Consider the following 12867-nt stretch of genomic DNA (forward strand, 5'->3'; position numbering starts at 1 on the left):
AGCTGGTTCCCACAAAAATCTTTACTTTTACATTTCTACACTCTGAAAGGCTGAGGCAGGAGGATTGCAAGTGTGAGCCCAGCCTTGGCAATTTGGGGACTTAGCAAGACCCTGTTTTAAAATATAAAGTTAGAAAGGGGATGTAGCCCAGTGTGAAGGCCCTAGGTTCAATCCCCAATGTGGTAAAAACAAAACAACAAAATTAAAACTAGAACCACTATGTGATCTAGCAAGCCCACTTCTGGGTAGATATCCAAAGGAAATTAATTCAATAAAAAAAAAAAAATACTTGTATGCCCATGTTTATTCCGGTACTATTCACAACAGCGCACCACCTGCCAGCACCCTCCGAGGGTGCTGGGTACTGGGGTGGGTGTGTTTGCAGTAGGTGTCTCCCGCCAGGGTCAGTGCCCGGTAGAACTGCATTACCCACCTGGCCTTGCGCCGAGCGTCGGCAGCGCTGGACCAATGAAAGAAGAGCACTCTAGGCGGGACTTCTGCTCTTCTTAGTGACTTTTGCATCGGTTCTCCTGCGGGCATTCGAAATTGCTGCTCCAGCCCAAGGTAGAGTGATTGGGAAGGCGTGAAGAGACTTTGTCCGCCGCAGAGATGGGTTAGTGGCTCTGGAGGGCTGGCGTGTGGGTTAGACTTCATCTCCTGCCTCTCCAGGGTCCGCCCCGTCGCTGCTCTGAAGGTGGCTGCCTCTCTGATGGGCTCTGGTTAGGTAGATGCTGCGTACCACAAACTGGCACCTATCGAGACCCCACTTCCAAGTCCTGAAGCCACGAATGCTGGGGTCCGGTCCAGGTTATTTCACCCTGGATGCTTTATTTAGGAGCAAGGAGTGTCGCTGGGTGAGGTCACCGTTTGTAAAAATGGAGCATGATGAGGAGTCCCTTACAGAGGAAGCAGCCGGTGCAGAGGCTTGGAGGTGCGCTTGAGGAGCAATCGGGAACGCCGTGAACAGAAGAGTTAGGTGTGGAACAGGGGCCGCCACGCTGCCGTTCTGAGGGCCTGGGTAGAAATGGAGGGAACAAACAGATTAGATCGGAGTTAGGATTGTAAGATTCCCGGAGGTTGCTCAAAGGAAAACAGACTGGGACAGGAGAGGGAGGGAGATCTTGAGGCTGCTGCAACAAACCTGGAGATTTTGCTGAACCAGCGCTGTGGCAGTAAATCCAAGGTCACAGCCGGTGATAGGGACCACTAGGGACTGAAGCCCAGAAGTTATTCCTGTGGAAGTCACCTTGTTCTAGGGAAGGGCTTGGAGTTTGGGAGGGTCACATGAGCTCTTGCATTCGCACTACAGATGCTCTTCATTTACAGTGTTACTCTTTCCACAAATTTCCATGGCTTCAGGAGTGCTTATGAGCTATGCACAGGTGAGGAGAAGATGCTCAGGCCCTCACCCTGCTCGTGTGCCAGGCCTGTGGTTTGGTGGTTGGTCTGATAGTGGCTGTTTTGAGTCTGAGGTATGTCTTGGAACTCTATATCTACCACTTTACTGACCAGCGGTGCTTCTGGGATCTCTTCATACATAAGATCCTGAATTGGGACAGGGATTATATGGAGAGGGTCTGGTGTCTGGCTGTCAGTAGAATGTCCTACAGAAGGAATTAAAGGTACAGGCATCAACAAGTATAATTGCTTAGGGCAGAGACTGAGCTGGTAGTCAGCTAACATAAATATGTTTTGTCTTATATGATGAGAAAGCTGAGATGCAGGATTGAGGCCTAGAATGGAATGGAAGGTTGAGATACTGTGTCTTTATTTTGAAGGTGTTGGGAGCCATGGAAGTTTTAAAGTAATACGGGGGGAGGGAGATCGTCTGAATCAGGTCTTAATGCATTTCCTTTGGCTGCACAGTGGAGAACAGACAGGAGTGAGGAAGAAGGCTCTAGGAGAATATCACTGATGTCTGCCCAGGATGGTGACTTTGGATGGGGGGGTGGTGGCGGCTTATAGACCTGTTTTAAAAGTAGCTCCATGATATATTCTGATGTGGAGATTGAGAAAGAAGGAAAGGAGTCTGTAATAACTCCAACGTTTCAACCCTTACAGCTACAAGGAAGTAGATACCGTCAACTGAATGGGGAAATCAGATGTAGGACAATTTTTGGAAGGATGTGAGAGTTAGGTTTTGGCTTTGTTGAGTCTGAGATGTTCCTGCAACAGAGGAGGCCTTGAGTAGATAGCTAGACATATAGATCTGGTGTTCGGGAGAGGGAGTCTGGTTAGAGGTACCACAAGTTATGGTTTATAGGTGAGCTGGTTTGGAACTGAAGGTCACGTTTAAGATAGGAAGAATTCAGGTCACTATGGCAGTTGTTGGGTTAAAGGAAGAGGAGTGTTAGATTGAAGGACTGAGTTTCTCTTTTGGGCAACTGAATGGGGTTGGTGAGTGTCAAAAAGAAAGGCAAGGGAGAGTGCTGACTGTTGGTTTGGAGTTTGGTCTGATAGTGGATCAGGGATTCCCAAGGGTGTGACAGTGAGATGGGTGTAGAAACATGGCAGTAATGGAGGTGAGGTGACAATGAGGCCAGGGCCTGCACCTGACCAGGTGAAGAGCCTTCTAAAGCTTCCTGGGGCTGGGCAAGGTGGGGCCCACCTGTAATCCCAGCTACTCAGGAGTATTACAAGTTTGAGACCAAACTGGGCAACTCAGTGAAACTATCTTCAAATCAAATTGTTTTATTACAACAGGAATGAAGCGCAGTGGTGTAGTACTTGCCTAGCAAGCACAAGACCCTAAGTTCAGTTCCTCAATGCCAAAAAAAAAAAAAAAAAAAAAAAGAAGAAGAAGAAGAAAGAAAGAAAGAGATGGCTCATCCTGCTTTTGTGGTGACCTTTCATGGGGCCTACAGGGCTTCACCCAGGCTAATTGATAAGTTTAGAGGCAAAAGGATGGTTTGTGAAGGCCGGCATACCCGTGAAGATGGGCATTTAAATGGGGCATTCATGGAAGGAAAATGGCTGAGATGGGTAATCATCCAGCCTGGGAAACACAGCAGTAGGATAGGCCTAATGTATCTGTCACCTGCATGTGGTGTGGATGGCTGAGGTTGAAGTAAGGAACAAAGTAGAGAAGTCTTTAAAGCAGGGTTCTAGGCTTGCCCTGGCACTGTGGACCTTCAGAGGTCTGAGGCAGGCTAAAATCATGGGCACATCCCACGTGTTCTGAGGCTGTGTGCAGAGGAACGTGGTGAGGTTAGGGAGATGCTTATGGTGTGGAGCAGGGGCTTGCTGCGGGTTGTGGTAGGAGAGAAATGTGAAGGTGGGGTGTTCTGCAGAGTGACGCGCTCAGACAGTGAGCATAGACTGATGGCCCCAAGAATTGGGTGCTGAGAATTTAGGGGAGAATGCTGAGCATGAGTTTGCATGTACGTTACTGGGAGGACCAGGGGGGAGCCCTTTTTCCAGGCCCAGAGCTCAGGTGGCATTTATCGTGCACATGCTTAATGAATGTGGTTGACAGCGAGTAGCAGTACAAGGAGAGAAGGGCGGCGGGGGCACCAGTGCTGTATCACTGGGCGGTGATCTGGGGAGACAGGGGAGCAGAGAATGCATGATTTAGGGGACAGTGATAGACTGAAATGGAGAGGTTGCTCAGGGACCCTGTCTTCCCTGTCGTAGCAGGACGGTGTGACCTTTAAGGATGTGTCTGTGGACTTTTCCTGGGAGGAGGGGAAGCTTCCTACAGCAGAGACTCCTGTACTGTGATGCGGTACTAGAGAACTTGGCTCTCGTGGCCTCATTGGGTAAGTCCCTCACAGTCCTCCCACATCCTGCGCTGGCTGTCTCCCCTCTTCTCCATGGCCCACACATTGCTTCCCACAGCCTCCTGTAGAAACTGCTGCCTTTAAGATTTTCTTGTGTCTATGCTGTGGGCACTATGGCTGCCATGCTCTCCCCATCTCACCCCCAGGCGGCTCTGCCGCCTGGAGCTAGGAAGCCTTGTAGGAAAGTACGTGGAGGTCTGTAGTCTGCAGACCTTGTAGGAAAGTATGTGGAGGTCTGCAGTGAACGTACCCTGGCACAGTCACCCTGGCAAAGTCACCATCCAGTATCACTGTACCTCCCTGCCCCTGCTTCTGCTCCCCTCTGTCCTACTATCATGTCCTCTGCCTGGTGGTGCCAGGAATTGCAGGCACCAACATGGTCACTACTTACAGAGACTACTAGGTTGTTCCTGTGAGGTGTTCCTCCAAGTTCCTTTTGTGCTACTAACGTCCTTTCCTGTGGTGGGGATGGGGTTACTCTGCACTACTGCTGTCCACTCACCTTCCTTGTCTTCTCCTTAAGGACTTGTGTCTTCCCAAATTCATGTCCTAGTCCAGCTGGAGCTAGAAGATATCAGGGTGGCTAATGGGGCAGACTTGACTGTAGCCACGACAGGCGGGCCCTGGAGACAGATTGTCTCTGCTAAGTGATAAGTGGGGATGGTTGGATGTTAGAGAGGGTTTCTGATTGTACCAGGAGCTTCTCCAGTGCCCATTAGTGTTGTCATACCAAAGACAAGGGTCATGACTCATGTTGTTCCTTCAGCCTGTTCCTTTGTTTATTTGTTTTTTTTTTTTTGTTCTTTGAGATAGGCTCTTGTTATGTAGTCCAGGCTGGGCTTCAACTCACTGTCTAGCCCAGGTTGACCACAAACTCATGGCAATCTTCCTGCCTCAGCCTCCTGAGTGCTCGGATTACAAGCACGCATCACTGTGCCCAACCAGCCCCATTCTTTATATTTTCCCCACTTGTCCTTCTTATCCTGAGCTTTGGCCTGAGCTAACTATACGTCTGAGCTTTCAGATGACACCTGTCCTTTATCACTGGTCCATCTGCAGTGTTCTCTAGTAGCGAGCTGCACAGAGTATGCTGTGAGATGTTCCTCACCTGAGCTCTTCTTGAACAGCTACTTAGTTGCACTTGGTTTTCCTGAGTGTGGACACACCCTTTTGTTCTGTGTTCACCTTCACCAGCAGACAAGCTGTCTTAGTTACTTTTCTCTCATTGCTGAGACAAAATACCTGACACCCAAAGTTAAAGAGAGAGAGGTTTATTTAGCTCACTGTTTGTAGAGGTTTCAGTCCATAATCTGCTGGTTCTATGGCAGAGGGATAACAGTTCATGGCAGTGGAAGACAGCAAAAGCAACAAAAGCAAAAGTAGGGTGGGTCCTCTGCATCCTAAGGTATAAACAGGCATTCCGGGGGAGGCCCTGTGCAATCTAAGATGTAGAATTGCTGAGCCACTTAGTTAAGCTTCTACACTTCTCAAGTTTATGCAGTCAATCACAGACTTTAGATTCAGCCACCTCCGAAGGCCTGCCGCCCACAACCGCATGAGGCTTTGGGGGCATTCAGACACAAACCACAGCACAAGCCCCTGTTGAAAGTTGTCTGAAGGGAAACAGACCAGAGGTGCACTCTTCCCTTACTTCACTGCCCCCCACCACTGAGTTCTTGTCCCACAGTGGTCCTCCCCATTGCCTGATTTTGCTCATCTCAGTGTAGTGGACCCTTTGTACACTAACCTCACTCTGTTATGTTCTCATAAGTCCTATGTACTTATTGCTAGATTTGTAGTATGGACCCTTCTTTTCATTAATGCATCAGAATTTAATTAGGATAATAAGCTTCAGTCTACAGAATAAGACTTTTTTGTTTTCAAACTTTTAAAAACACTTTTAGTGTAGTTTTCTTTAATTGATTAATTTATTTTGCAATGCTGAGGATGGAACACAGGGCCATGTGTTTTTTTATATTTCTTTTTTAAACTGATAATAAAACAAAATTGTACATATATATGAGACCATGCACTGTTTTGATATCTCAAACAATTCTCATTTCTCATTGGTTAAAGCATTCAGAATCCTTTCTTCTAGCTTTTTGAAGGGTTCAGCAATTTTTTTTTATATGTAGTCTTTCTTAATGTGCAGTAAATCACACCAGTGCTTCTTGCTCGTATGTGACTGTAATTTAGTACCTATTACCCATACCTTTCTCCTCTGAGCCTTCTCAGCTTCTGATAACCACCATCCTACTCTCAACTTCTTTGTGATCAAATTTTTAAGCTTTCACATGAGTGAAAGTATGTAGCTCTTGTCTTTCTGTAACTACCATATTTCACTTAATTTAATGATCTCCAGTTCCCTTCATGTCGTCACATATGACAGTTTTTCTCTTTTATTGTTCAATGGTATTCCTTTGTGTATGTGGACAGTTTCTTTATTCATTCATCAACTGACCAACACTTAGCCACATTTTGTGGCTCTTGTGAATAGTGCTACAATCACCACAGGACTGCAGATGTTTCTTCAATATGCTGATTTCTTTTTCTTTGAATATATATCCAGTAGTGGGACTGATGGTTTATATGATGGTTCTTGTCAAAATTTTTTCCGGTTTTACTGATAGGGATCATACCCAGGGCCTCATATATTTGAGGCAAGTGCTCTACCATGGAGCTATACCTCCAATCCTTATTTTTAATTATTGACCAGCCTCCATATTGCTCCCCATAATGGCTATACTAATTTTAACTTACATTGTTACCAGCAATGTGTAAAAGTTCCGTTTTCTGTACTTCGGTCAACATTTATTATCTTTTGCCATTTGATACTAGCTATGCCTAATGGAGTAAGGTGAAAACTCATTGTGGTTTTAATTTGCATTTCTCTGATGTTTAGGGATACTAATTATGTTTTATATATGTATATTTTAGCCATGTCTGTCTTCTTTTGGAAAAATGTCTGTTTACTTCTGTTGCCCGTTTTTAATTGGGTTATTTGTATTTTTGCTATTGAATTGTTTGAGTTCAGTATACTGGATATTAACATAGCCATGTCCCATTAACATAGAACCTAGCCATGTCCTGTGTGTAAGTTGTAAATATTTTCTTCCATTCTGTAAGTTATCTCTTCTGAAAGACATCCATTGTTAATGGGTCATCTCCTCTCACCAAAGTCTTCATATATTTCAACATTTTCTGCTTTCAGGTTCTTGGTTTCAAGTGGAAGATAAGGAGGCAGGTTCTTTGTTTCAAGTGGAAGATGAGGAGGAAGCTTCTCAAGGAATATCATGGGTAAGGGTTCCTAAGGTGGATCTGGCTACTCTGAAAGCCTGCCCTTGTGGGATATGTGGCCCAGTCATGAAAGATATTTTGCTGTTTGCTGAGCAGCAGGGAATACATCCCAGGCACAAACTGCACAAATGTGGGTCATGTGGCAGACAATTCTGACTCAGTTTAAGCATCCCCCTGCATCAGAAGCAGCACAATGGAAAGAATCACCTCAGAGTGGATGAAGACAGGGCTTTGTGTGTGAAGAACTTCCAACTGCATGTGGCAAGAAATACTTTCACATGTGAGGATGGTGGGAAGGACTTCCTGTCCAACTCATGCCTTCTGCAGCATCAGACCATTCACACCAAGGGGAATTTTCCCATAAACACTAAGAGCAGTGAGGCCTTTCACATCAGAGAAGACCATTACAAGAGCAGTGATTTTGAGAAATCCCTCAGCTGCACACACAGACTTCTTCAACACCGGAGGATGCATACTGGAGATAGGCCTTATGTGTGTAGTGAATGTGGTAAATCCTTCAGACAGAAAGGCAGACTTATTCAGCACCAGAAAATCCACAGTAGAGAAAGGACTTACCAATGTAGCAAATGTGGAAAATCCCTTCAACAAAGCTATGGACTCATTCAGCATCAGAGAGTTCACATAGGGGCAAAATGTTATAAGTGTAGTTAATGTGGGAACTTTTTAAGCTGCAAAACCACGGTTGTTCAACATCAAAAAATTCACACTGGAGAAAGGCCTTATGAATGTAGTGAATGTGGGAAATACTTTAGACAAAGGTCTGGCCTTGTTGAACACCAAAGAGTTCACACTGGGGAAAAACCTCATGACTATAGTGAATGTGGGAAATTCTTTAGCTGCAAAATCACACTGATCCGCCATCAGAGAATCCACACTGGGGAAAGACCTTAGAAGTGCACTGAGTGTGGAAAATTCTTTAGCCAAAGCTCTGGCCTTATTTCACATCAGAGAGGTCACACTGGTAAAAAGCCATATGAGTGCAGTGAATGTGGGAAATGTTTTAGCCATAGATCAAGTCTCAATTTACATCAGAGAGTTCACACTGGTGAAAGTCCTTATGAATGTGGGAAAAACCTTCAGCCTTAAATTCACACTTGTTCAACACCAGAGGATTCATAATGAAGAAAGGACATACAAGTGCAGTGAATATAGGTTATTCTTCACCCACAAGTCCAGCCTGGTTAAACATCAAATAAATGATATTAGAGAAAAGCTCTACACCAATAGGTCTCCCTTTTTGATACCATAAAGTTAACCTTGGAAAAAGACCTTGTATGTTACCTGCTTTTGGTCAGCATAATGAGTAACACCAGAGAAATTCTGAGTGTAGCCTTCGTGAGGTAGCCATCAGCCACAAGTTGCATCCTACATCTGGATGTTTATACTAGAGATTCCCTAGGTATCAGGTATGTGGAAAGTTTTCAGGAGCTGTATGGACTTTCTAACCTGCCCACAGCCTTTGGGAGAAATATGTCACTGCCATTAATTGGCTAATGCCATTTCACCTCTAGCAGCTGGCAAGTTTACACAGTGTGCTCAAGGAAGGCATGCCTCTACACTATCTCCCCTTCTGTGGAGGAAATGAGTGGTGTGAGGCTGCTGGAATATACCATGATTGTTTTCATATATGATGCAGTTACTAGAGTTGGGGGCAGCAGACCAGGGGATCATCATCAGAGTGGGCATGGAAAATACTGTGGTCACCAGCTGTGAGAGGAGATGGCATATGAATAATATTGGGACATCCCAGCCTGCATACATGGTTGCTAGTAGAGCAAGTAATCATGTTTTCTGGAGTGCTGGAGCTATTTGGACTGTTCACCTGAAGCCTTTGCTATGTAGGCAAGAAAGTAGGAACAGAGTAGAAACAGGTTATAGTCCAGTCATGTGCTTCTTGACTCACAAATGGCTTTTATTGCTCACTAGTATTTTCTTCCACTGAAGCAGCTCTGTCCTTCCCAAAGTGTGAAGACAAAGTTTATGGTGGAATCGGTATGTTTGCCAGATCTTGTTTTTCCACAAAAGCAGGGGATCCCAATTTTTATGTTGAGCTATTTTTAAAAGCTCTATTGAGATATAATTGGTGTGATACACTGCATATTTAAAGCACCAAATGTAATAATTTTTAATCTAATGTATAAATATGAAATTGCCACAATCATAATAAAGATATTCATCCATTTTCTTATCCCCCTCTATAATTCTTTTCCCCTCCCTGACACTGCATTCCCATGACCAAACTAGACTTCCTGTCTCTATATAGTAATCTTCACAATTTGTTTCAGTTTCTGAAATGTGATGTCACCTTCATCATCAGTGACCTGAAAATAGTAAATGGATAAATCTGGGGAAAACTACTTCATAAGATTAAAATAATATTGATTATAGCATATTGCCTTAATTGTTCTGTTTATTATTGTCAATCCATATATCTAATTTACAAATTAAACCCTATAGTAGGTGTGCATATGTAGGCAGGAAAAAAAAAACCTGTATAAAGGATGTCTTGGTTACTTTTCTCTCATTGCTGAGACAAAATACCCAATGCTCAAAATTAAGAAAGGAAAGGTTTATTTAACTCACACTTTGTGGAGGTTTTAATCCATACTTGGCTGGCTTCAAGGCAGAGTGGCACATGGCAGAAGGCAACATTTCATGGTGGTAAAAAACAGCAAGAGCAAAAGGGAAAAGTGGCAGGAAGCAAGCTCCCTTATACTGTATGCAACTACCAGCCCCAGGGTGGGTGTAGCACTCACACCCATAATCCCAGCATTGGACCATAAATCAATCATAAACTCTAGCCTCTCTGAAAGGGTAACAACAAAGCAATTGAATGAAGCTCTAGAAAAAATCACATCAGAAATAATTTTTCAGAAAACTGCAGGGATGGTGTCCACAGTGAAAACCATGCTTAGTGACTCTAGAGCAGATATGGATAAAAAATAAGAGAACCTTAAGAAAGTTATGAAAACCATGAATGCTCAGCAAAAGAAAGAAATGGAATCCATAAGGCAGATTCAAGCAGATATCCAGCAAAATAAAAATTCCATTGAAATCTGCAGCAGATTAAGCCAATGTGAAGATAGGATCTCAGGTATAGAAGACAGGTTGTGGTTAGCGACCATGAGAAGAAATGTTTGTTAAAAATAGCAAGAGATCATGAGAAACCAATACAGCAGCTCCTAGATGAGGCAAAGAATAATGTAAGACTTATTGGAGTCAATGAAAAAGCAGGAGATAGCACAAATTATATAAAAAAAGACATGTTCACACATCATGGCAGAAAACTCTCTGATAGAGAAGTATTTGACATACATTAAGTGAGGCATATAGAACTCCAATTAGCCACAATCAAAAAAAATCTACAGACAGGCATATCATAGTCAAGATTCCAGAAATTTAACACAAGAGTAGAATCTGAAAAGCTGTTAGAGAAAAGAAACATAACCTGTAAAGAAAAGCCCATCAGAGTCACAGCTGACTTCTCAGCACAAACCTTCAAGTCAAGGAGACCTTGAAGCAAGGTATTTCAAGTACTAAAGGAAAACAACCTTCAACCCAGATTGATGTACCTGCAAACTATCTTTCAAAACTGATGGAGAAATAAGATACTTCCATGACAAAGGACATCTGAAATCTATGAACACCAAACCAGCACTCCAAAATGTTTTGAAGGACATTCTAGAAACAGATAACAAAAACTACAACTCCATGAACCCCAAACAGAAGGACTCCAACAGGCAATGCAAACAAACAGAGGGAGGGGGGAAAGATGGGGAGCTAACAACAGGAAAATAACATGACAAGGATAAGTCAATACATGCCAGCTACAGTCATCAATGTTAATGGTCTCAATTCACCAATCAAAAGACACAGACTGAACCAGGCATAGTGGCACATGCCTATAATCCCAGCACTCAGGAGGCTGAGGCAGGAGGATTATTGTGAGTTCAAAGTCAGCCTGTGCCAAAAAGTGAGTTCAAGACCAGCCTGAACTGCATAGTGAGACCTTGTCTCAAAAAGACAAAAACAAAACAAAACAAAAAACAAAACCCAGACTGACAAAATGGATCAAGAAGCAAAATCCAACACTATGTTGCATACAAGAAACACATTTAAATCAAAAAGAACTTCAAAGGATGAAAAACAATACTCCATTGATAGGAACCCAATAAAGGTAGAGATATCTATTCTATTTGCAAACAAAGTAAATTTCAAGCCAAGACTGATTAAGAGAGACAAAAAAGATCAGTACATCCTTGTGAATGAAACAATCCAAGAGGAAGAGATAAATCTTTAGCCAACTTTATGAAAAAAGGAAAGAAAAACTCAAATTCATGCAATTAAGAATGAAAAGAGTGAAATCACCAATGAACCCTGCAGAAACTCAGATCATATATACCCACTTTGAAAGCTAGTATTCTAATAAGATGGAAAATACAAAAGAAATGGAGATGAAAGCCATTTATGACAAACCAACAGCCAACATCACACTAAATGGACAAAAACCGAAAGTTTTATCTCTAAAATCAGCAACAACCTTCTCTTTGACAAAGGACCTTCTCTTTGACAAAGGTGTAAAAATTTACTGGAAGAAAAATAACCTCTTTAATAAATTGTGCTTGAAAAACAGGCACTGCATATGCCAAAGATTCAAATTGGATGCATATCTTTCACCATGCACTAAACTAAATTCAAAATGGATAAAAAATCTAAATATTAAAACAGAAACATTAAATTGGCTGGAAGATAAAATAGGTAAAACTCTTAAAGACACTGTTTTAGGCAAAGACTTCATGAATAAAATCCCGACCACAGAGGAACTATCACAAAGAAAAAATAACTGGGATCTTATCTTATTAAAAAGCTTTTGCACAGCAAGAGAAACCACCAACAAAATGAAGAGACAACGCACAATGTGGGAAAAAATGTTTCCCAGCTGTTCCACAGGCAAAGGATTACTATTGAGGACATACAAAGAACCCCAAAATATCAGACCTCCAAAATTTAAAGACCTAATCCCAAACGGGGCTGAAATTAGGGAAAACACCCTAATTTCTGAGACGAATACACATTTCCCAGATGAAGGGGTAGAAACAGCAAATAAATATATGAAAAAATGTTCAACATCACTGGTCATTTGAGAGATACAAATTAAAACATCAAGATTCCATCTCATGCCAGAAAGAATGGTTATCACCAAGAAATCAATCAATAACAAATGCTGGCAGGGTTGGAAAAGGAAACACTTCTCCACAGTTGGTGGGAGTGTAGACTGGTGCAACACTGGAATTCCGTGTGGAGATTCCTCAAAAAACTAGGAGTGGAGGTCCCAATGATCAACTATTCCCCTACTGGGTATCTTCCCAGAATAATTAAAAACATTGTATCACAGTGCTATATGTGCACTTGTGTTTATAGCAGCACAATTTGTAATAGCTAGATCTTGGAAACAACCCAAATGCCCGTCAACTGAGGAATGGTTAAAAAAAGATGTGGTCATTTTATGCAATGGAGTACTACTCAGCCATAAAGAAAGATAAAGTGGAGACTTCCATATGTAAATAGATGCAACTTGAGGCCATACTCATAAGTGAAATAAACCAGACTCACACGTGCAAATATCATATTGTCTCCCTAGTGTGAGAAACTGAAAGAGAAAATAAGGCCCAAAATGTACAATAGATATTGTAAAATTAGAAATTGTTCAAAAGGAAGGAGAAACTGGGATAGGGGAAGGAGAACAGAAGAAAGGGAAAAGCAAATATAT

The sequence above is a fragment of the Chinchilla lanigera genome, unplaced genomic scaffold, assembly GCF_000276665.1.
Source record: "Chinchilla lanigera isolate Chin_1 unplaced genomic scaffold, ChiLan1.0 scaffold00067, whole genome shotgun sequence".
In the NCBI taxonomy this organism is placed as follows: Eukaryota; Metazoa; Chordata; class Mammalia; order Rodentia; family Chinchillidae; genus Chinchilla; species Chinchilla lanigera.